The following is a 24,755-nucleotide window of genomic DNA, read 5'->3' as shown; positions in this document are numbered from 1 at the left end:
ATATATATATATATATATATACATATATACATATAGAGAGAGAGAGATACAGATGTATGTACGTATGTGTATATAACCTCTTGAACAAAGGTTGTAGGGAACTTTCAAAATTGAACTTTACCACTAACCTCACAACCACTATCAAATTATTCCCATTAAGATGGAGTTAAATGAAAAGAGAGGGAAAAACTGACTCATATTTCATTTTGCATTTGAAAAAAAACTGAAAAAAAAAAGAAACAATGATAAAAACCAACAAAATTTTAGCTTTATACTTCCTATAAAAGTATCACTATTGTTACAATGATTAATTCACTTTTCCTATTTTAACCTTATATATATACACACATATACATTTGGTACATGCACATACACATGCTCTCTGTTTTCTCCCCTGAATCTTGAAGTCAGCTTCAGGAATCAAGCCAAAATTCATTAAAACTCAACAGGCATTCTTCCTTTTTCCATCTAAGAATACACATGGAATTAATGCATAGTTGCTGGGTTTGCTTAAAATCACAGCCAGATCTCCTTCAACCTGTCCATATGTTTGTGATCAAATGCTTTCAATCTGAAATTCTATCAAAATGACATAACCTTTTGATAAGGACGGTAATCAAACACTCATGTCCAACCTACAGTAACACTACAGACTAATTTTTTTTGCTAGTTCTTTTGCAGCTTTCAGTTTTTGATTTGTGACCATGCTGGAGCACTGACTTAGGGTAAGGATGTCGATTGGTTTTTGTTTTTTTGACTTTGGTATATTTTGTCTAGTATTTATTTTACCAGTCACTATTGAATTGAATTGGTAATTATTCTTTGGTGTAAAAGGAATGTAAGCTGCATAGATTAAATGCCACAGTATTTTTACTTAATGCACAAATTTAGCAGTAATCCTTTGCACTCTCTCTCTCACACACACACATGCATATTTACAAATGTGTATGTATATACATATTTAACCCTTTCGTTACCAACCCGGCTGAAACCAGCTCTGGCTCTGAGTACAAATGTCTTGTTTTCATAAGTTCTGAATTAAAATCTTCCACCAAACCTTAGTCACAATTTATGTTCCTAACACTAGCTGAATGATAACAAAGTTATTTTACTAAATTCTTTGTTATATTTAAAATTAATTGAAAGAAACACAAAGCATCTCAAAATAAATACAGTAACCAAAGGGTTAAATACATACACACAACCCAATGCCATAGCAACCGAGGTAGGCAGATGCAGCCCACCCTAACCTTTGGGCTGGCTGGTGCCCATCCTCTTTTGCTATCATGAGGCTTTTTTGGAGCTGGATTTTCTAAGGGGAACATGCCCTTGCTTACCTCCAACCTCAGTTTCTAGACATAAGCGGTCCCAAGACCAAGGCCTCTACCATGACTTTTAAGAAATGTGGTAGAAAACTAGCTCAGGAAGACAGGGACACTACTCCCTAAGACCCCTTTTGGAGTCCCCTACCTGGTACTTATTTTATTGACCCAGAAAGGATGAAAGGCAAAGTTGACCTTAGCTGAATTTGAACTCAGAACATAAAGATGGATGAAATATCACTTAGCATTTTGCCAGGTGTTCTAACGATTTCTTCATAAATTGCCATCAAAAAATGTTTGGCATATACCAGAATATTGCTCATAACATCAACAAAGCTTTTAATTGAGTTTCACAGGTTCCAACTAATCACTGTTTTTTGGCATGGAACCATATTTCAAAGAGAATGCAAATTGCTCTATCAAACTTGCCCCAGGTCACAAATCTCATGGTCGTGTTCTCCTGGAAGTTCCAAATCTTAAGTCAATTCAACTTGAAGCCATTTCTACCATTTCAAACGATGCTGCAACACTAAATTACTCTTAGAACAGCCACAACAACACTGAGTCTCACCTGAAAATCTACAACCATTAGCTTCTTCCATCAAGCTTAAAAGGATTATGTTAAAATAGAATTAACTAAATCTTCTTTTGAAGATAAATCAATTTAAAAGCAAATACTGTTTTTCTATTCTGTAAAACAAATATGAATTTGCTTTTTAAAGTCATCAAACGAGATTTAAAATTATCTATATTATATACTTATAAAATCGTTTCTGTCAGCAGCTCCAAACCTGAAAAATACTATATCTTCCCATATCTATATTTTAATGTCAAAATCTACAAAAATGACAGACAATAACTCTACTTAACACCAGTATCTGTAAACTTCAGGTTAGATCTTATAAATCACATTTTACTCATATATAAGCTGTACATACTATTCTTCCCTCAAACGCAAAGTCTTTCACTCTCTATATCTAACTTATATCTGCTTTACATATTTCCTGAAAGTGATGTCTGCACATCTGAAGAATCCACTTTTTCCAAGACTCATTGGCTACATTAATAAAAAAGAAAAATTCTAATTAGCTTAGGAAGTCACTGGCCCACTCCATTTTCTTAAGTTCATTTGCTCTGCCATTCTCAAGACTTCTTAACCTTTTAGCATTTAAATTGGCCATATCCAGCCAAAATATTCAACCTGTTTTATGTTCAAGCCAGCCATATCTGGTTTTTCCCACTTACCTTATGATATCATTCTTGAAATAAATAATCACACCATTGAAATTTCAAAGCTACAAGATAACACATGACTAATTCAAATCAATATCAATAAATAAGCATTACACTTGATAGAGTAATCTGAATGCTAAAGGGTGAAATCACTTATAGTATTTCATCTGTCTCTCTGTCCAGTTGGCGTTGAAGCCATTTATCTCAGTTCACTTTTCTCTCAAGTTATTGTCATCAGTGATTTAAATACACACAAGTGTAGCTGTGTGGTAAGACATTTGCTTCCCAACCACATGATCCTGGGTTCAGTCCCACTGCATGACACCTAGGGCAAGTGTCTTCTTCTACAGCCTCAGGCTGATCAAAGCTTTGCAAAAACCAGGCAAAAACTGAAAGGAGCCCAACTTATGTATAGATGTGTGTGTGCTGTGTTTGTATCCCACCACCACTTAACAACCAGTGTTGGTGTATTTACATCTCCATAACTTAGTGGTTTGGCAAAAGAGACTGACAGAATAAGTACCAGGCATTAAAAGAAATAAGTTCTGGAGTCAATTCATTTGACTAAAGTTCTTCAAGGTGACTCTTGAAACAAGTGAAAGAATAAAAAGAAACTATTCTTCACCCTCTCACTCCCACCACACTTAGCATGAATACCAGGAAGAGCACTCAGAGAGCACAAACCTCCACCAAGGCAACACCAACATCCTTTCAACGATTAGCCAGAGATGAATTTTAAAATAAGGATATCTGAAATAACCTTGACTGCTCTCACAAATGAGAATACTAAAAATGAACCAGACCACTCTCAAAAATTAAGTAAAAAACCGGAAAAATAATCCAGAATCCTTGTCCGGTACCAGATCAATCCCAAAATCTAATCAGTTCATGCCAGTCATGAGGCCAAATATCCCTGAAAGTTTCATCCGAATCCATCCAGTGGTTCTTGTGATATCTTGTCCACAGACAAACAAACACAACTGAAAACAATACCTCTGCCATCGCTGATGTGGAGATAATTATGAAGTGTCTGAACCAATTAGTCTCATTAGCTGACCAACACACTTGGTGATTCTCCAGGCTCAAGGATTACTCTCCCATAATAGTCTTTATCTCCATAGGATTATCTGCTTGATATAACTCACTTCACAAAAAAATTACCATAAAATGAGAACCTGACACTGACCTGCCATCACTCTATAACAGTGATCTCTTGAGCTGATACCTGTTGTCTTCACATTCTTCAACATTTTTCTTTCATGTGATATCCACTCCACCTTACAGAAACTTACAACCATGTATCTGCGGACCTAAAAAAAAAAAAAGGGCTGTGCCCTCTCTGACCTTGATAACTGCTGATCTATTGTACTCATTTCCAGCATGTCAGAACAAGCAGGGGAAAAATTTATAAATGAAAATCCCAGTCCTCACTTTGTCTTTTTCCCTGTTCAGCATCTATCATCACCGTCATAAATTTTATTAATAGTGAGTGATCCTAGAGTGTCCCCTTTATGTGTCCATCACCCTTGGACAATCTTCTTTCATTGAGTTGTCATAGGTTTGTGATTTCATCCATGATTTTGTCTGAACTGACATAGAATTTAAACAAAAGGATAGTGAGCTGAGGGAAGTAAATAATCTATCATCAGTATTTGACAGAAGCATAAGGACACGGAGCTTATATTGATAGAAAAACAATGTATGATGGATGGAGTTGAGCTGACTCTGAGTGAGTTATTTCTTGAATAACTGAAAGATACAGAGGAGACAACAGAAGATTACATGAGCCTGAATACCCAGATATTTCCTTATAGCATTTGTGCTACTTGCAACGACTGTAGTAACATACAACAATGCTAAATATTATTTTTGGTCTCCATTCAAGAGACTTACATACGTAGTTAGATAATAATTAGTCCATCAAGCATCTATCATATCCTTATGTTGTCTTCCTTCAAAAAACATTTATGCAACCTTTTTGTCCAGATGATACGAGATAATGTGTTGATAACAATCTTGGATTAAGCCGATAGCTTGGATTTGTTTTATTGGGAAAATAGACTCCCATAGTGTTTCTGCTTCTTTCTTGTTTTGGAAGAATATTTATAAATAAAATAATCGATTGAAAATGAAAAGAGTATAATTTGTTCAAGTCTGATTGGCCATGAGGGAAATTAATTTGGATGTCAAGTTAATTTGCATAGGAAGGATGCTAAATGTACTTTGATATATCTTTTAGGCAGTTAAAGCTTTGGTTCCAATAAGACCAGGTTTCTTCATTTAACTTTTTTGATTCTGCATTAATGCTGAAACTTCTCAGAACATTATACACAATAAAGTTGCATTAGGAATTCACTTAAACACACTGTATGCTTTTCTTTTCAGGGTTGATATGGAAAACTGAAAGTGATTTTAAAACTTGTTAAGAGGTTAAGAGTCCAGAGTCTTGAAGATAATCCCAATAAATCAATTGTTTAGATAATATTATGTGTGCAACTTAATCAGTGACAGAGGTGATTTGATGGTACAAAAATATGTAGATATATCTTATAGTAACTGGAATATATTTAGAGAGCCTCCTTTTAACAACAAATGAGCTATCTCTTTGCATAAAAGAATTATGTTGTTGCATAGCAATAAATAAGATCCCCAATTCCTAGCAAGACATGAACAGAGAATGATTAATAGAATGTATAAGATAAGCCCGAAAGATAGTTATAGATGAGCTGAGAAAAAGATGTAAGAGTATATGCATGTGTGTGTGTGTGTGTGTGTATGTTTGTGTATTTATAAGTATGTCTATGTGTGTGAATTAATCTGTGTTTAAAGTATCATTTTAAATAAAAACTGACAATCGTCTCCAAGACATCTGCTTTAATTGCATTCACAAAATTGCTGTTTGGAATTCTCAAGTCTCTATTATGTGGATTCAAAATCTACAACTGTAACAGGAATTGGAGAGCAGCCAAGTTGTTGATTAATAATGCTACTCTGGGGGGGATACTGCATGTGATTGAAATATTAATGGATTTGATTAAACCAATAAAATTTATATAGAGGAAAATATAAAATATTGCATCTGTTAGCTTGAGCAGTGTAGCTGTTACATATTTCTGTATTACATCATGTATTTATTCACCTCCATCATATTCAACATAGCTTTCTTAATAATGAATTGTGCAGTTGGTGCAACAATATACTGTGCATGCCAATTTTCAATTCATTTTTCATGTTCAATATGGCTTTATTGTATGTATTTTATTTGCCCCCTTTATATTATATATTAGAAATTTTCTAATATTCTATGAATCATCCTCATCATTATCCTTTTAGGTTTCGGTTTTATAACAGCTGCACCACGCCCCTGAATACCATATGAGGCAACTAAAAGGGCTGATGACAGGAAGGGCATCCAACTATAAAACACTGCCTTACAAAATCTGTCTAACCCATGCCAACATGGAAAATTAGATGTAAAACAATGATGGTGATTTTATTTCTTTTTATTAATATTTATATAAGTTGGTTATGTCTTCTTCGATTGAGCATTTCATCATTTGGTGCAGTCCTTTGTCCTATTCATTAAGAAGTTCCACCTCTTGAAATCAGGCTTCACCACATCTTTCTATATTTCTCTTGGTCTTCCTCCAAACTAGTGCCTTCCACTTGGCATTTATTTACTGAACTCTCACCTTTCACACACATTATATATCTGTACCAGCATAGCCTCGATTCTTATACACTATATTTCATTTGTTTTATGCCCAGCCACTTCTCTCTGCTAACGTTATACAAGGGGCTGCTAAAAAGTTCCTGGCTCTGGGTAAAAAGAAAATACAGGAGAATCAGTTAATTATGGTTTTACTCAACATATTGCCCTCTGAGATTCACACACTTATTGCAGTGGTCCTTCAGTTTTTCTAAGTCCTGTAAAAGAACTCGAAAGGTTGGGCCTCCAACCAGGCCTTTCACAATACCCTTAAAACCAGGAACTTTTCAGCACTCCCTCATACATCTAACACAGCTTTCTATTCTTATTTCTTTTTAGCTTTTACACAAATAGAAAATCAGAGAGGCAATATTGGGCCTCATGGAGGCAAAGTGGCTGAGTTTCTTTCGAGGGTTGGGCCTCACAGAGGCAATGACCAAGATGTTTGGCATTATGTTGTGCTTGAGAAGAAGACCCATGAAGCCGAGCAAAATTGCAGTCATGGCAGATATTGGCGTCACGCAAATTGGCACCTGTGCCGGTGGCACATAAAAGCACCCCGGTGTCACGCAAATGGTACCCATGCTGGTGACACATAAAAGCACCCATTACACTCTCGGTGTGGTTAGCATTAGGAAGAGCATCCAACCAAAGAAAACCATGCCATCAGACTGGAGTCTGGTGCAGCCTTCCAGCATGCTAGCCCGGTCAAACCATCCAGCCCATGCCAGCATGGACAATGGACGTTAAAAGATGAGGATGATGAATCTAAAGATACCATTCACTAAAAAGACAACAGGCAAGTTAGTAGTGTTAACATATTCACTGTGGGGAACATTAAAACCTAACTAGAAATAAATAATTATGTTTTTGTGATAAGAAAAAATAATGCTAGTCATTGATTGATATCATTATCATAATCCAGCAAGTATGGAAGATAATTCAGGATAGATTACAGTACAGTCTTATCATGGCCTTATCAGCAAAGCATAGCCTTCACCAATGCTGATATCATTTTGAATTACATAATCTCTAAACAAGTCTATTTTCTTCTTCTCACTAATTCACAATTTTGCATATTTATTTAGTAATTCTCTTAACCCTACTTCTTAAAATATAGATAAGGTTGATTTGCTGGTGAGGCTATTACGAATCAGAAACATGTCCAGAGTTTTCTCCTGTACTTAACCCAAATAAAACCAAACCTAAAAATGAACACACTAGCAAAACTTCCAAATAAATTGCAATCAAAAATATTGAAAAGACAAGCATGTATAGGAAAGAATCAGTTTTACAATCCAAATATTATTCACATGCTATTGTTGCTGTTTTAGCCCCTGGTCAGCCCTATCTGTGTCAATGTTTGTTCAAGAATATTCCAGCCATGATTATTTCTTCTTTTACTCAGCTGAATCTAGGTCTACATTATCTAACATGTCCATTTTTTTAAGACAGTGAGATATGCACCAAGTGAGATTTCACGACTTTTGCCAATGGGTCAGTGAATATCACAAAATTGAAAGGTTGTAATGAAAGAGCAACTTGGTAAAACTTCATCAAAAATACTGCTGACTTGGTTGTTAACTCTTAATTCATAAATTCAGCAACTGATTAAGTGCTTTGATTAAACAAATGACTCATCAGTATAACTGGATGATGAATGTCTAAGGGAGGAGGCAACACAAATATGAAGTAAAAAATAAAAATGGTGTTTGAAATTCCTTTGATAAATTACTTAAATTATTACAGCGGATGGAATTGAGTAAAATTCTAGAAAAGCATTTGATATCTGGAAAATTACTTGACCCCGATGGGAGTTGTATTTTAAGATCTGAACATTATTATTCCATCTTTTATCAAAAACCATGCAGAGGTAGAAGAATATTTCATAGAAATGAAGAGACGGTAAACAAAAATATTTAAAAAATAACGATTTAGAGATATGACAACATCAACTGATATTTGCTTCAGTGCGGCAGTTGCAAACATTCTTTAATGATGACATAACTGTGATAGAAGTTTATAATAATACTAGTAATTAAGTAGGATTATTTTCCTAATTATTTGTACATGATTATACCAATACAAACGTTACCAAACTGATTGTAAACTGGGTAATGTTTTCTATTTGCATATTCATATCTAAAATTAAATGGAAATTAAACATCCATTTGCATAGATTTCCAAAATTAAAAGATGAAGCTAAATTTCCAGCCATTATTCTAAAAATAATAATTATGGTGATGAGAAAATAAATTATTGTCACATGGAATTATAATTAATTCATAGAAGTAGAAATATTGTTACAGCTTGAATATAACTTTAAAACACTATTTAAACTAAAGGTGGAGCACTTACAGCTTTTGATGCTCTTAAATGCAGCCTCCTGGTTTTGTATGAAAAAAATACATTTTTTGTTGATTGTATAGCGTTACATATATTTGTGATAATTTAAGAACATCATAAAAAATATAAGACAGTTTCATTGGTATTCCTAACTTTAATGTTTCATAATTACATTTTCACAATATGATCATACTCTTTCTTTACAACTCATAATAAAATGTTCTTCAATACAAGCTTATTAAAATATACTTATTTTCAATGTGACCTTCAGATTTATAAAAAAAAACATTCCCCAATTCCTGATCTAAACCTTTCCTATTGATATAAGGACTAAATAGTCAATAACTTGAAAGGCATCAATCCATTTTCATTTGCTTCAACAACAGAAGCAAATATAATTTACACAAACACATGTAAATTATTTTATATAAACCTAAAATTATTTTGAAGTTTATTTCTTTTATTCTAAAATGTTATGTCTGGTCTTAAATTATTTAGACAACTTGTATTGTAAATTAATTTTTAGGATATATTATTATCATTTAACATTTATAATTTTTGTGGTGGCATTGTTTGGACTGGTCTATTGTACAACATACTATCAATGGTTTTAGTACGTTGTCATCTCATCCTGATATTTGTCCTCTCACTTCTGTGTCTGATTTTGTCATAGACATTGCTCAAGTAAAACACTTTTACACACACACACACAATAGGCTTCCAAATCCACTCACAAGGCTTTGGTTCGCCTGAGGCTGTAGAAGAAGACACTTGCCCAAGATGCCACACAGTGAGACTGAACCCAGCACCATGTGGTTGGGAAGCAAACTTTACCACACAGCCATGCCTGTACCTATAAATATTTAAATATTGTGCCTTTAAATATCCAAATATTACTCACTTTAACACTACTTCCTGGCTCTTGGATGCTTTTAGCAGAGACCACTCTCTTGCAATCATTCAAATGAGTTCAATATGGTCCGAAGTTATATAATTCAGTATATTGGTGCACCACTTACTACTGTATCAACCTCTGAGTCATGTTTCGCTTCCTCTCTTCATCTTCCATCAGTCTTGGAGACACTACAAAGGTTTCTCCTTCTCATTTTGCTTTTTTTATAAATCCTAGTTCAAGTGTATGTCTGTTGCATATATCATACTGTGGAGATGCAATGGCCCAGTGGTTAGGACAGCAGACTGGCAGTCAAAGGATCACGGTTTCGATTCCCAGACCGGGCGTTGTGAGTGTTTATTGAGTGAAAACACCTAAAGCTCCACGAGGCTCTGCCAGGGGATGGTGGCGAACCCTGCTGTACTCTTTCACCACAACTTTCTCTCACTCTTTCTTCCTGTTGTACCTGTATTTCACACTCTGTGTCATGCTGAATCTCCCTGAGAACTACATAAAGGATACACGTGTCTGTGGAGTGCTCAGCCACTTGCACGTTAATTTCATGAGCAGGCTGTTCCATTGATTGGATCAACTGGAACCCTCATCGTCACAACCGACAGAGTCCCACGATACGATACCATATACAATTTAAATACAAAACACTTTTATTCAAGTCATTTTCTTTCTTGTAGAGAGAAATTTATATTCTACATATTTCAAAAACATCTGGCAATCTTTTCTAAAAAATGATTCACTTTTGGAAGACAATTCAACAAGCAATCAAACCACAGCAGAACAATTACTTAGAAACAGATCAGTGAGTGTGAAGTAGAGTTCAGATATCAAAGAAACATTTGACAGTTTGACTTTTATACCAAGCAGAAATTCATGGAAGATATTCAGGGGTTGCAAAGTTATCTTAACAGGAGATCTATCAAATTCTCCCTTCTAAATCACTTTTCTGATCCATCCCCCATTAATGTGTCAATGCCACGCAGCTCAATATTCCACCTACTTCTATTATCAGCTTTAATTCATGTTCTAGTAAATGCCTATGAATACAAGCTGTGCTTCTTTACTGACAGATACACTGCTTACACCATTGGGTAAAAGGGAACTGGATGAATGACTGGACTATAAACATGTAAGCCATCAAAGTGAAAAACAATTGCTTTTATCAAAGGAAAGAAGTCCATCAGGTCTTGAATTCCACCATGGAAATTGAAGGCTATGCAGAAGCAATATGAAAGTCTTGGTAACACTAGACATCAAAATGACATGGGCAAACTATATTTCCACGGTATGCAACAGAAGTGGACAGTACTCAAAGCACAACTCAAAATATAAAAAAAAATATTTAAAAAAATTGGATAAGGAAATAAGGATCACAGTCCACAAAGTGCAAGTTTGGAGCATCAAGCAGGAAAGTTGTCAATCCTTGATGAATATTTCACATAGTGTAATCTTGTAATTCAACAGAGTCAAAAATAAGAAAAAAATCTCAGAATCATAACAATTAACGAAGCAGATGCTATTAAAATATTTGCAATCAGCAGATTATATCACAAGAGACTAAACAAACTAATCAATAGTTAATGGATTAGTTAGCAATAAACAAGTGAACTGTGATTAGTACGTGTGTGTTTTATTAGTACATGATGCTCCCAAAACACAACAATCTGTTTCAACACCCAGTTTCACATGAGAAATCTTGCAAAAATGAATACAAAATGAAATGTCACAAACTCTAGTCAAGCTAGCAAGAGACTTACAATCACTGCGGCAAGAACATCAACTCCACTTCAGGTGAAACTGCAATTCAAAAATAAGAAATACCAAGCTAAAAAATTTTTTTAAATTAAAAAGAAATTTATATAGAGATTAACGAACTTGAAAAATAAAAACAATGCACAGACACACACTCATCAACAGTGGCTACCACAAAACACACACAGCAACACCAGTTCCACACACACACACACACACACACACAGTAACACAAATACAAATGATGTTTAACAGCATAAAAATAACAAGATGGGAATCAGTTGCAGAAAGAAGCTGATTGAGATGGTTACAGATAGGCGTGACAAAAATTTTTTTTAACAAGCCAACAAATTAATCGAAAATTAATGGAGTAGTTAACAATAAAGAAGTGAATTGTAAATAGTGCGTGTTCATATTGGTTGAATGAACCTCTCAGAGAATAACAATATCTATTAACACATGGCTTCACATTGAAAATCTTGCAAAAAATAAAGACAAAATGATAGACAGACAGACAGATGAATGGCTAGAAAGAGAAAGAGAGGGGTGTTTGTACATGCATGCATCATCAGTATCTTCATCATCATTATACACATCTGCTTTTCCATGTTGACATGGACTGGACAGAACATTTTCGAGGTTGAGTTTTATAGTTGGATGTTCTTTAAGATGGCAAACCTTTTAATGGCCTCTTACAACATGCCACAATATGCTGTATCACTTCTAAAAATTAGGATATATATGTTATACATATAAACAACACATTTTTATTAATTTCATGATGCATATTAAATTCAACTAAATGACAGTAATATCAAAGCATTCTCAGTGACAAGGCAATTAATTTTTCTCTTAATGAGTTGTTACAAAATATCAGTGATAGAGGAGTTCATCTAACGTATAAATATTTCAAAACAAACATTAGGAACTTAAATGATATAAGCATTGCAATGACATAAAATTCAGCCGTTATATGATGACGAAGATAATGATGATGTATGCATATTAAAAACCACAACTTACTGTTTAACCAAATTAGACAAACAATCGATTAGTTAGTTGGATATTTAACTAATTGACTAATAGGAAAGAAGTGGAATTGAACAAGTGCATGTGTGAATAATATTCGCATAATGACTCTCCCTAGACACAGCAAAATTTGTTTCAACACACAAATTCGCATGAAGCATCTTGCAAGCCAGGTACAGAAATGAAGCATAGCATTGCATTTAACTCTCTATGGCATTATTGCTTCTAAGCTGAAATGAAGATAACAGAGAACATTCTGTAACTCTTTAGCATTTAGATTACTTTGCTAATTGTAATACTTATTTCTTCACACTGTTCTAAATTAATCATGCATTATCATGTTGCTTTGAGATTTCAAAGATGTGATTGTATATTTTCAGAATGACATTGTAGGGTAGATGTGAGAGGCCAGATATGGCCAGTTTGAACATAAAACGAGTAGAATATTTGGGCCAGACACAGCCCATTTAAATGGTAAAGGGTTAAGTTTCCATAATGTCTTTGAGATTCATTAATATCTTTTGTTCTTTTCTTGTTTCAGTCATTGAACTGTGGCTATGCTAGGGCACTGCTTAAGAAAAGAACATAATCAAGGCTCTAGGGAGATTCAAACCTTCAACCTCCAGGTCACCAGAATTCTGATTTATTAAAATTTTATTTTTATATTATGACAATATTATATATTTTATAAAGATGGCAAGCTGGCGGAATCGTTAGCATCATCATCATCATCATCATCATCATCGTTTAACGTCCGCTTTCCATGCTGGCATGGGTTGGACGATTTGACTGAGGACTGGTGAAACCGGATGGCAACACCAGGCTCCAATCTGATTTGGCAGAGTTTCTACAGCTGGATGCCCTTCCTAACGCCAACCACTCAGAGAGTGTAGTGGGTGCTTTTACGTGTCACCCGCACGAAAACGGCCACGCTCGAAATGGTGTCTTTTATGTGCCACCCGCACAAGCCAGTCCAGGGGCACTGGCAACGATCTCGCTCGAAAATCCTACAGGAGCCAGTCAGGCGGTACTGGCAACGGCCACGCTCAAAATGGTGCATCTCATGTGCCACCCGCACAAGAACCAGTCCAGGGGCACTGGCAACGATCTTACTTGGCTTGCCGGGTCTTCTCACGCACAGCCCATTTCCAAAGGTCTCGGGCCGCCAGCCAAAATGCTTAATATCATTTCATCTGTCTTTTGGTTCTGAGTTCAAATTCTGCAGAAGTCGACTTTTCTTTTCATCCTTACAGAGTCGATAAAATAAGTACCAGTTGAATACTGGAGTCGGTATGACAGACTTATCCCCTCCCCCAAAATTTAATATTTTACAATTTGGAAAACAATATCCACAGCTGCCAAGACTAACTAACTACTTCCATGTAACCTTAATTTCAGAAGAAATAATAAAAGAAAAAAGAAATGTAGCTATAAAGTGATTTTAATCACAAAATGCCTAAAATAAAATATCTTCTCAGCTTGAGAGAGAATTCTAATCAAGATAGTAATCTATAGAAACATCAAGAGAAATATTCTTAGCAACAATTATTATACTTGAATTGTGTGTAGTTTAGAGACCAAAGAGTTATATGATAGGATATAATTTAAATTACACCATATAACACTAAATCTTTGACAGAAATAGTAAATATATACTAAATTACCAGAAACAAGATATTGTTGTGGCTGTCTGATGGCACCACCATTTCTTATTTGAAGAGATAAAGTAAGACAAATGTACAGAATTCTCTCAGAGAAAAACATGTCAAGATTACAGAGCCTCTTTTTAACTTTAATCATTGTAACTTGTTTTGAATATATTTTTATTTTCTTTGTGTTTTTATGGAGAATTGTTGATGTTATTTTTGGACTGAGGAACTTGCCAAAGTTTAATTTTAGAATAAAATTCACTGTGTAGAGTAGGTTAAAACAGATTTGCTTGAATGCTCTGATGAATTAATTAGATATTCTATTTATTAAAGACATAATGTCAGTTATTCATACACACACACACACACACACACACACATACTTATATATATACATCTTTTATCTTTTACTTGTCTCACTCACCAGACTGTGTTCATACTGGGACACCACCTTGCAGAACTGTTAGTCGAATGAACCAACACCAGTACTTATTTTCTGAAAGCCTGGTACTCGTTCTATCGGCCGCCCCTGCCATACCACCAAGTTACAAGGATGTAAACACACCAACACTGGTTGTCAAATGCTAGTGAGGGATAGACAGATGCACACACACACACATATGCATTCATGTAAGGTGTATTTAAAAAAAAAGTTGAATTGAATTTAATATTAGATTAAACATTAAAACTGGAACTTGACAAACATTTAAAAAATAGTAAATACCAACGGATTTGTGTTTTTAGGTGCAGGTATGGCTGTGTGGTAAGAAGCTTATTTCCCAACCACAAGGTTTCAGGTTCAGTCCCACCATGTGGCACCTTGGTCGAGTGTATTCTACTATACTCTCCGGCCAAGCAAAGCCTTGTGAGGAGATTTGATAGAAGGAAACTGAAAGAAGCCCATCACGTGTGTGTGTGTGTGTGTGTGTGTGTGTGTGTGTGTGTGTGTGTGTTTGCCGCCCCACATCACTTGACAACTGATGTTGGTGTGTTTACATCCCTGTAGATTATTGGTTCGGCAAAAGAGACCAATGGAATAAGGGCTAAGCTTACAAAGAATAAGTCCTGGTGCTTGATTTGTTCGACTAAAGGCAATGCTCCAACATGGCCGTAATCAAATGACTGAAAAGAATAAAAGAATTTAAAAGGATATTGTGACCACTTTCTCACAATTCAAAATCGGTTCTATTTTGCTTCATTACAAATACACAATAGTTAATGAGGATATTCTTATAATGGCATTTGTTGCTTTATGGAACAATTCCAAAACTTAACATTTTTTTTATTTTTTTTTTTAGAGTAGCTTAGGAAGAAATGCTCTATTACATTACAGTTAAAGAACTACAAAATAATCCTTTAGTAAAAGACTGGCAGCAGCTTCTCATTTAAAATACAACACTTGGTCAAGAATTACATTCAACTAATACGCATATCTATCAATAGAAATATACTGCTTTGACTTTGCCAATTTCTTTTATTCTGTCTATGAAAATGTATTCCAATCCTAAAAGTATTACTGATGCTACTCAAAATCAACACAATATACACATGCCAAATACAGGAAATTCACTTCAAGAATTGCACTGGCACGGCTTTAGGCAACAGTACAACAATGTAATTGATATGGTTAGGTACATCCCTATCTTAGAACCATTTAAACATTTCTTACTTTCAAATAATAATCTTAATAAAACACTTTTGCAGGAGTAATCTTGATTCTGGATCCAAGAGTATCAAAAGCTGAATAATCTGTTGTAATATATTTTCTCAATATACCTCAACATTTCAAACTTCATATATAGTGTTTCACCTTTTTTATTTGTTTCAGGTCATGCTGCAGCAACACCTTGAATGATTTAAGTCAAATGAATTGACACCCCAGTGCTTATCATTTTTTAGGCTTGGTACTTAGTCTATTGGTTCCTTTTGTTGATCCACTAAGTTATCTGATATGTAAGCACACCAACTTTGGTTGTCAAGCAATGGTGAGGGACAAACATAGACACACACACATACACACACACACACACACACACACACATATATATATATATATATGACAGGCTTCTTTCAGTTTCTGTTACCAAACATATTCACAAGGTTTAGGGTGGACCAAGGCTATGGTAGAAAACACTTGTCCAAAGTGCCACACATTAGGACTGAACCTGGAACCATGTGGTTAGGAAGCAAACTTCTTACTACACAGCTATGCCTGTACCTATGCAATTTGTATGGGTTGAGGGTAATTTACTTAACAAATGTGAAGTTAAAAATACGTAAAAATATGAAGTTAAAGATACGTAAATTGGATAATGTTTGAAGTGTTGAAAAAGAAGAGCACAAATAAGTCTGGAGATGAAAGACTAAGATGTTTGGTGATAAGCTACATGGTAAACATAGCCAACCCACTGTCCGACCTAAACCAGTATGGAAAAACAGACATTAAAATGCTGAATGACGATTGATAATGATTTGATAACGATATTATTTCTAATAGTTGCAATTTTATTTTTCAACCAGTTCAATTAATATTTTGTGTTAAAGGTTAACCTTTCAGATGATAAAAAAAAAATATACTATTATTTATTATTGAAAATCTATAAAAAAAAATATTGTACTTTTATCTCGTTAGTATAAACAAATTAATCTCTTTGACACGCCTAAGAAATTTAATTTGTTATAGTAACAAAACAGGTTAATATATAACCTCCAGAGCAAAATACAACTAAAGAAATGTCAAAGCCACTTATTCAGTAATTTAACCAATGAACTCTAGATAATAGGACCAATCCCAAAAATGATTTCTCTTTTACTTGACTCAATTGAATCAATCAATTTGATGAATTCTGAAATTGTTTTGTTTAAGTGAGGTACAATAGATGCACTGTTAAGCTACTGGCTTACTGATCACTATTGATCAATGCTGGACAATGGTCATAAGTTCAGGGGGGTTTTTTTCGGTTTTCTTTTTTCTCTACTGTCAATGTTTTGCATGACTGAACAGCAAACATGTTCCATTTTTATTTCATCATTGACTGGTTAGCATGAAGAAGGACAACCAGCAGTAAAAACACTTTTGCTCTCACAAGTAAACCATATCTATCAAGCAAGCTCCCGAAATGAATTTAACATAAAGCTGCAAAATAGTTTATTTCTGAAATTAAAAATCTTTCTGGTTATAGTCAGAATCCCTTAAATTCTGGAAAAGGAAAAAAAATTGATTACATTGTCCCCTGTGCTAAACTGGGATTTATTTCATCAACCCCAGAAAGGACGAAAAGCAGAGTAGACCTTGAGAGAATTGAAACCCAGAATGTAAATACAGGAGAAATGAGGAATTTACTTTCAAAATCGGTATAAGTTCATAGTTGGTTGATTTCATGATAACCATTAAAATACAATCTGCAAGCTGCTGGCTTCACGCACGTGAAATTCTTTTCAGTCAAACTGGGATAAGATGCCATATAGACTATAGTCTTCCAATCAAAATCAGACACATTCAAGTTATTCAGTTTTATATTTAGGAGATGAGGAATTCTGTACATTATTTACATTATTTACATTTAATGGATATTTGTCCTCATCTTGTTTGTTGTTAACACAATGTTCCAGCTGATATACCCTCCAGCCTTCATCAGGTGTCTTGGGGAAATTTCAAACCTGGGTTGTCATTCCTAAGGTATTTTTCGATGTTATTATTATTATTATTATTATTATTATTATTCAGATCCCTGCCTGTAATTGAACTTGGAATCTTGAGGTTAGTAACCCACACACTTAACCACTACAGACATATGGCATAGTGGTTAAGAGCGCAGGCTACTAACCCCAAGATTCCAAGTTCAATTCCAGGCAGGAACCTGAATAATAATAATAATAATAATAACAACATCGAAAAATACCTTAGGAATGAGAGCCCAGGTTCGAAATTTCCCCAAGACACTTGATGAAGGCTGGAGGGTATATCAGCTGAAACATTGTGTTAACGACAAACAAGATGAGGACAAATATCCATCAAATGTAAATAATGTATTCAAGTTGTTGTTTCCTCAATTACTCAAAAGTCATTCCGATGCATAGATCTAGCTTTGAAAGTAAGCATTTTGCCCAGTATGTGAAAAATTCTCCCAGTTCAACTTTTTGAAATTGATAATGCAAGATTTAATTATTTCTTAAAAGTTCTTCAAATATTTAAAAATACTTTTAAACCAAGACCATGAATCTTAAAAAATTTTATTTTCTACCTTAACAGTCTCATTTCTGGCTCACAACAAAATCAATATTAGAATTGAAGAGAGTTTAATTAATTGGATTGACTCAATGTACAACTGGTATTCCTTTACACGACAAAAGGGGCAGAATTTATTTTACTGAGATTTTATTACAGAACATTATGAGTGAAACTAAACTGAAATCAGCACTCCATTTTGTGTGCTATTCCAATGTGTACAAAGTTGGTCTGAAATTGTTTTCTTAATACCATAAAACAAATCAATATCATTGTGAAAAGAAATATTTTACAGTATGAAGACACTGAAGGTAGGGCTTCAGCATAGCCTGTTTTGGCTAAAACAGACTGAAGATCTAAATGTTAATAACATATTGAGTTCAACAAGGTGACATACAAGGAAACCAAGTGAGCAAGTTTCTATATACTGAACAACCAAAAGGTCATACTGACCTTATATAATTACCAAACCTAAAATGCATCAATTTTAATTCATAGTTGATTTATTGGTTACTTATAATTTTGGAGGGAATAATATTTATGAGGGAGTGCTGAAAAGTTCCTGGCTTTAACACATAAAGCACGATGGGCCACAATCGTGGCTGTCAGGCACAAGTCGACAAGCCACGATCATGGCCCAGATAGGTGCATTTAATTTATGAGCATTTGTTGGGGTCTAATGTCACTCAAATGCTCCGATACCCCCCAGAATGCAAGAGGACTAATAGTTCAACTAATGACTTTTCAGATAATGTAAAACTTGCTACCATTACATACTAAGAAGATATTTTAACTATTTTTTTGTTTTTTATGTGTGCATGGTAGTCTCATTTTCATAAAATGTGCTCAGCAGTCTATGCTATGTAAGTGCAAATCCCAGCGCTTTATGGGTTAAGGGTATCACGAAAGGCTTAGTTGGTGGCCCAACCTTCTGAGTTCTTTTACAGGGCTTAGAAAAACTGAAGGACTGCTGCAATAAATGTGTGAATCTGAGAGGGGAGTATGTTGAATAAAATCATGATAAACTGGTCCTCCTGTATTTTCTTTTATCCAAAGCCAGGAACCTTTCAGCACCCCCTCATAGAACCACATAATCTGCATAAAGCCATACCAGTTATACATCAGATGACATTCCCAAATGTTCTGGTACCTATTCTGGAGAGCTAAGTAAATTAATAGTAAAAAATGTGTGAAATCCAGAGACATAAACTGCATGCAATTGATCTGAAATCATGGATTATGAGATGTTAGATCAACATCGTAATAACTTATCCACTCAGTTACTCCCCCCTACCACTACTTCTATTTAGTCCAATGGACATAAAATCAAATTAAGACAATTCACATTTCAAGTCATGCAAATTTATAGAATAAAGTTTGCTTTGGTCCTAGTACAATATTTTTTTTTTTTTTTTTTTTTTTTTTTGTCATATGCATAGAGAATAAATGTTGATTTAATTAACCCTATTGCAGTTTTGAATCTGGCATTATTTACACACAAAAGAATAAAATATCAAACATGATGCTGTAATATATCAAGACAGGTATTCTACAGCTTTCTAGATCGTAGCATAATACTAGGCTAATGAATTTGAAAGAGAAGCAGAAAATTAATAATTAAAGTTATTTTATAAACTCAGTAGTGTGCTAATACAACTTCTCTGTAAAATCAATTTATAATATAAGATGAAAAAAAAATCCTGTCTATTGCACAATGGATAAATCAAACAAAAATAGCACTGTTTATGTTTTCTTGAAAACATTTTTTTTTTCTTTCTCAGATAAGTTGATATATACAAAAGAATATATTGACATTTTCAGGTGGTATTAGAGTACTGAGTCAGGAAATAGTTTATGAAACAGAAATAGAAAGCTAGGAATTGAATATAGGACTTCACTGTTATTAAAATATCATGTGACAGTCATGAAACAAAAAAGATTAGTCGAATTTAGTAAGGAGGTTAAGGACAGAACAAAAGGAAGTTTGATCCGTTGCTATATTTGACCAAGAGCTAATCAAAATCTGTTGGATTCTTTGGAAACAGTTATACTATTGTTGTAAGTTGTGTCAGTGTGGTTGCTGTTTGTTCTTCTTGTTGTTGTTAGCTGGTCTGAAGTGATGGCTGACTGAATTGCTGCATGGAAATGTATTTCTCAGGGAACATGTGAAGAAATAACTGACAACACCCACAAACAATTAATGGAAAATTTTATTACTGCACACAGAGTTTTGACTGAGTTGGTCTTTTACAAATACTAACAGCAATAATTACATTCAGGCAGAGAGAGAAACATACTGCTTGGAGTCTACAACAAGTTTACTGATATAGCAATCTGTGGCTGGCCTAATCATAACTGGGAAATAATTGTGTTGTATTCATGGTGACAAAAATTACTGTCTGCTATCTGCCATCTGTTTTAATCTGTTGGATGTGGAGATGAGAATGGAGACACAATGTGTGGCTGCCTCAGTGTTCTGCTATTACCACTAAAACCCACCTTTGTACAAGAGAAATTTCTAGAAAATTGAATCATGTGATGGCTTGACTGATTGATTACTTAATAAACCAATCACATGAAAACTGCTGTGGTTTGATCATAATGTCTAACTGGCTACTTAGCAGTTCGGTTTCAAATCACAACTACACTACAGTGAAATAATAGGCTTTGTTCCAAGAGAAGAATAAGTGTTTCAGATTATTGTCACAATGAGATATTGTGATAAACAATTATCTTAAAATAATTGTTTATTACAATATTTCATTGTTATAATAATTTCTAACAGCCATAAATAAGTCCAATAATTTTGAGGATAGGGTATCAGTCAATTACATCAACAGCAAACATTTGTCTTATACATCATTTCTGACACTTTCACCCACCAAGGCAAAGTTGACCCCAGCAGCATTTGAACTTAGATCATAAAGCGATGGAACACATGCCACAATGAATACCCCAACTCTTCTGCTAACCCATCACATTAATATTTCATTGTAATCTTAATATAAATTTGAGTGAGGTTTCTCTGTCCATTACATTTCTATGTTCGTTAACTCCTCCTAGACCGTTGGTGCAAGGACAATGAAACTCAAACCAGCAATTCCTCTAATCCCAGGGAATGTCCTAAGGGGCCACCTAATTGGGGTCTCACTGACCCCCTATTTTTACTGCCTTTACCTTGCTCCTATGCTTATTGATTAAACTATGATGAGCATCAGTGCTTAGCACATTTGCAGAAATAAGTTTCATTACACAAAGGGCTGCAAAGTGGCACAATAGTGGAGCCAAAGAGCTCAAAGGTGCCCTCTGCAGGAACCAGCCTGAATACAACCAGAAGGGTGGCCTCAAAGCTGGTAATGAATATATGAGAAACTGATGTGTATTGAGTTGTGACAGTTAAAGATAACAGTTGTGAAAAACTATTGTTAGTTCTTAGAGAATAAACAAAATGTTTTAAAACAAAGTAAATTAGAAAATCTCAAAGGGACTTTTGATAATTTCAATGATGGCATTATAAAATAAAATTATAATTAGCTAGTTGGTCATTAATGAGGAATAGGTAATTAACCTTAGGAATTGTGAGGTTCATACCTTTCCCAGAGAAATAGCAATCAGGAATCAAACCTGGGTTGTAGAGTAACTTCACCAAAAGTCTTACCATAAAGGCCAGTAGTTCTCAACTACGGTCCATCTGACCCTTAGGGATCCATATGATCCTTGGAGGATCCATATGATCCTTGGAGGATCCATATAAGATTTTGTTGTCAAAATTTATCTGCAATGAATTACTTACATTCCAACAATACATAAAATGTTTTAACAATTTATTTAATATAATTCCTAATTATAAACAAAGGTGCAGGTGTGGCTGTGTGGTAAGTAGCTTGTTTCCCAGCCAAATGGTTCTGAGTTCAGTTCCACTGTGTGGCACCTTGGGCAAGTGTCTTCTACTATAGCCTTGGGCTGACCAAAACCTTGTGAGTGGATTTGGTAGACGGAAACTGAAAGAAGCCCTTCATATATATATGTGTGTGTGTGTGTGTGTGTGTGTGTGTGTGTGTGTGTGTGTGTGTGTGTGTGTGTATTTGTGTGTCTGTACTTGTGCCCCCAACATCGCTTGACAACCGATGTTACATCCCTGTACCTTAGTGGTTCAGCAAAAGAGACTGACAGAATAAGTACTAGGCTTACAAAGAATAAATCCTAGGATCGATTTGTTCAACTAAAGATGGTGCTCCAGCATGGCCACAGTCAAATGACTGAAACAAGTAAAAGAATAAAAGAATAAATAAATAAATTGAATAGTTATGTGGCTCCAGTAGAGTAAAATAAGAATCAAAAGGGTCAATAGGTAGAAAATGATTGGAAGTGCCTAAGAGTTGCAGTGCAATTCTTTAAAAAATTCTGTTTTTGAAGTATTTGGATAAAATGAAAAACATGAATGAATGTGTTGTTGTAGAACAAAGGTTTTCAACAGGAGGGCCATTTGGAGCTCGAGGGGGGAATTTTGGAGCAAAGGGGCTCTCTTGTACCAAAGTGCACTCTATCGATAGACAACATGTTGATCTCATAAGTGTCACATGGTAGAAATAAATGCAATTACCAAACTTTCAATTCATTATTTCGTTTTTTGGCATTTCAGTTTGTACTCCAGACTGCATACAAGTGCATATGTAAAACAATGTCCTTTATTTTTTAATCATTATCTGCTGATATTAAAATAAGTAGTATATTGAAAAATAAAAATATTTTCTAGGGTGGCCATTTGTGACACCAAGGGTCAAAAGGGGGCTTTGGCCAAAATGGGTTGAGAACCTCTATTGTAGAATAAGCCATAAAGACTACAAAACTACATTTTTACTAACAACAAAATCTGAAGAAAAGTTGTCTATGAAAAGTGTCAAACGTTAATGATTAATTTTCTAGGAAATTATTATTTTGGATATTTAAAAGAAAAAAAAAAGAAAAAGAAAAAATAAGGAGCAGTCACAGAGGATTATTGATTTAAAAGTGGATGTTTCCAGCTGCTGATCAGGACTACGGTACTTCCCCTCATAGACATAATTGGAGACATTATTGGTGTACTTTGAATATTTGACACAATGACAATAAACTATGTATGTTTTTAACAGTAGTGTCTTAGTACATTCAATTATGTCAGGTAGTAAAAGTGAATTATCTTTGATACAGAAAATAATAATTTGATTTAAAACAAAGGAAGGTTCTTCAATTCCTTTTTGAACTCAGAGATTTTCCTAATGGCTGCTAACAGTGCATTCCATATTTTGGAGCCATAATTTACTTTGTGGTTTTCCCACATGAATGTTGCTAACTGGTATTGGGTAAAGATTGAAATACATTAGGAGAAACGAATGGAAAAAGATCAATCAAGTAAGAAGGAGTTAAAGTATTATCCTTGCGTATAACATACTTCTATTGGCTGCCAGTGTAGGCTGACTAATGTGCAGAGTGTAATTGATTCAAAGGGAATCCTAGCAACAATAGAAGCTCACTTTTACTTTTTGATATTTCCCCTATTTTCAGAAGATACTGAAGGAAAGAATTGTGATAGCCAATTTTAGAAATGATGGTAAAATTGGATAAACACTTTCATCTAATAAAGAGGAAAGAATTTAGAATTTCAAAGACTGGTATATTAGTAACTTAACTATATCAAAGGTTGGTTGAAAGTAATTAGAACATTAATATTTTTGGCCCTGTGAGAAGTTAGGCATATACCATCCATACCATTCAGATCTCTCCCTTTCAGAAAGAGGAAGGACTAGTCTTTTGCCTGATAGAATGGTACTTAATTTAAGACAGATTTTCAGCTTCCTTTTTAAAATGTATAATCAAAAAGGATATAGCTTTTGTTATTTATTTTATAACCAGATGTACAGAAATAAAAGCAATTGAGATAAATTACAGTATAATGAAGCTAAATGTTGATAAGAGTCATATCCAACACTGAGCACTTAGCATATCAGATATCACAGCCATAGCTCTGTGTTTTGCTTGCTATAACCATCAAATGCAACCTTTTAGATATAAAGTGGATAGCAGCAAACAAATTCTAATGATGTTAAAATTGCAGAAGCTATGCAAAAGAATCATGTAATTCTCTATATTAAATGTAGCAGGCAAATACAATAAATAAAACCTTTTATAAATATTAAGAATTTTCAATGTAAAGAATTTTATAGTTGGTGCTGGTTTTTCATGCAGAATATCTTTGTCTTAATACAGAGTATGGTAAACAAATTAGCCTAGGTAGGTCCATCACAGTGTAAATCAACTCTAATAGAAGAATTTAGGTTAAGCATTGGAAACTACCAAACCAATCAGTAATTGTACTATGCTTGTACCAATTACTGAATAGTTGACCATTGTCTCATGCAAAACATTACTATACATACATGTATATATCTACACACAGATATATATATATATATATATACACACACACAGGAGTTAAGGAATGGAATCAATAAAATACAGATTGCTTGAAACTAACTTTCTTCCTACACCTCGATCCTTGGATCTTATATTTACACACACACACACACACATACACACACAC

At 34.4% G+C, this 24,755-nt stretch overlaps 1 long non-coding RNA gene across 2 annotated transcripts in view; it reads right to left on the bottom strand.

The window, feature by feature from the left end:
- The window catches only part of LOC128250464 (uncharacterized), a 495,659-nt gene that overhangs the window by 196,917 nt on the left and 273,987 nt on the right, over positions 1-24,755 (bottom strand). For both annotated transcript variants that reach the window (XR_008266480.1, XR_008266481.1), the window contains exon 3: positions 11,275-11,314. This is a non-coding gene — a long non-coding RNA (uncharacterized LOC128250464). The remainder of the gene's footprint in view (positions 1-11,274; positions 11,315-24,755) is intronic.

Source organism: Octopus bimaculoides, chromosome 2, assembly GCF_001194135.2.
Source record: "Octopus bimaculoides isolate UCB-OBI-ISO-001 chromosome 2, ASM119413v2, whole genome shotgun sequence".
In the NCBI taxonomy this organism is placed as follows: Eukaryota; Metazoa; Mollusca; class Cephalopoda; order Octopoda; family Octopodidae; genus Octopus; species Octopus bimaculoides.
This window is presented reverse-complemented; position numbering and strand designations above follow the sequence as displayed.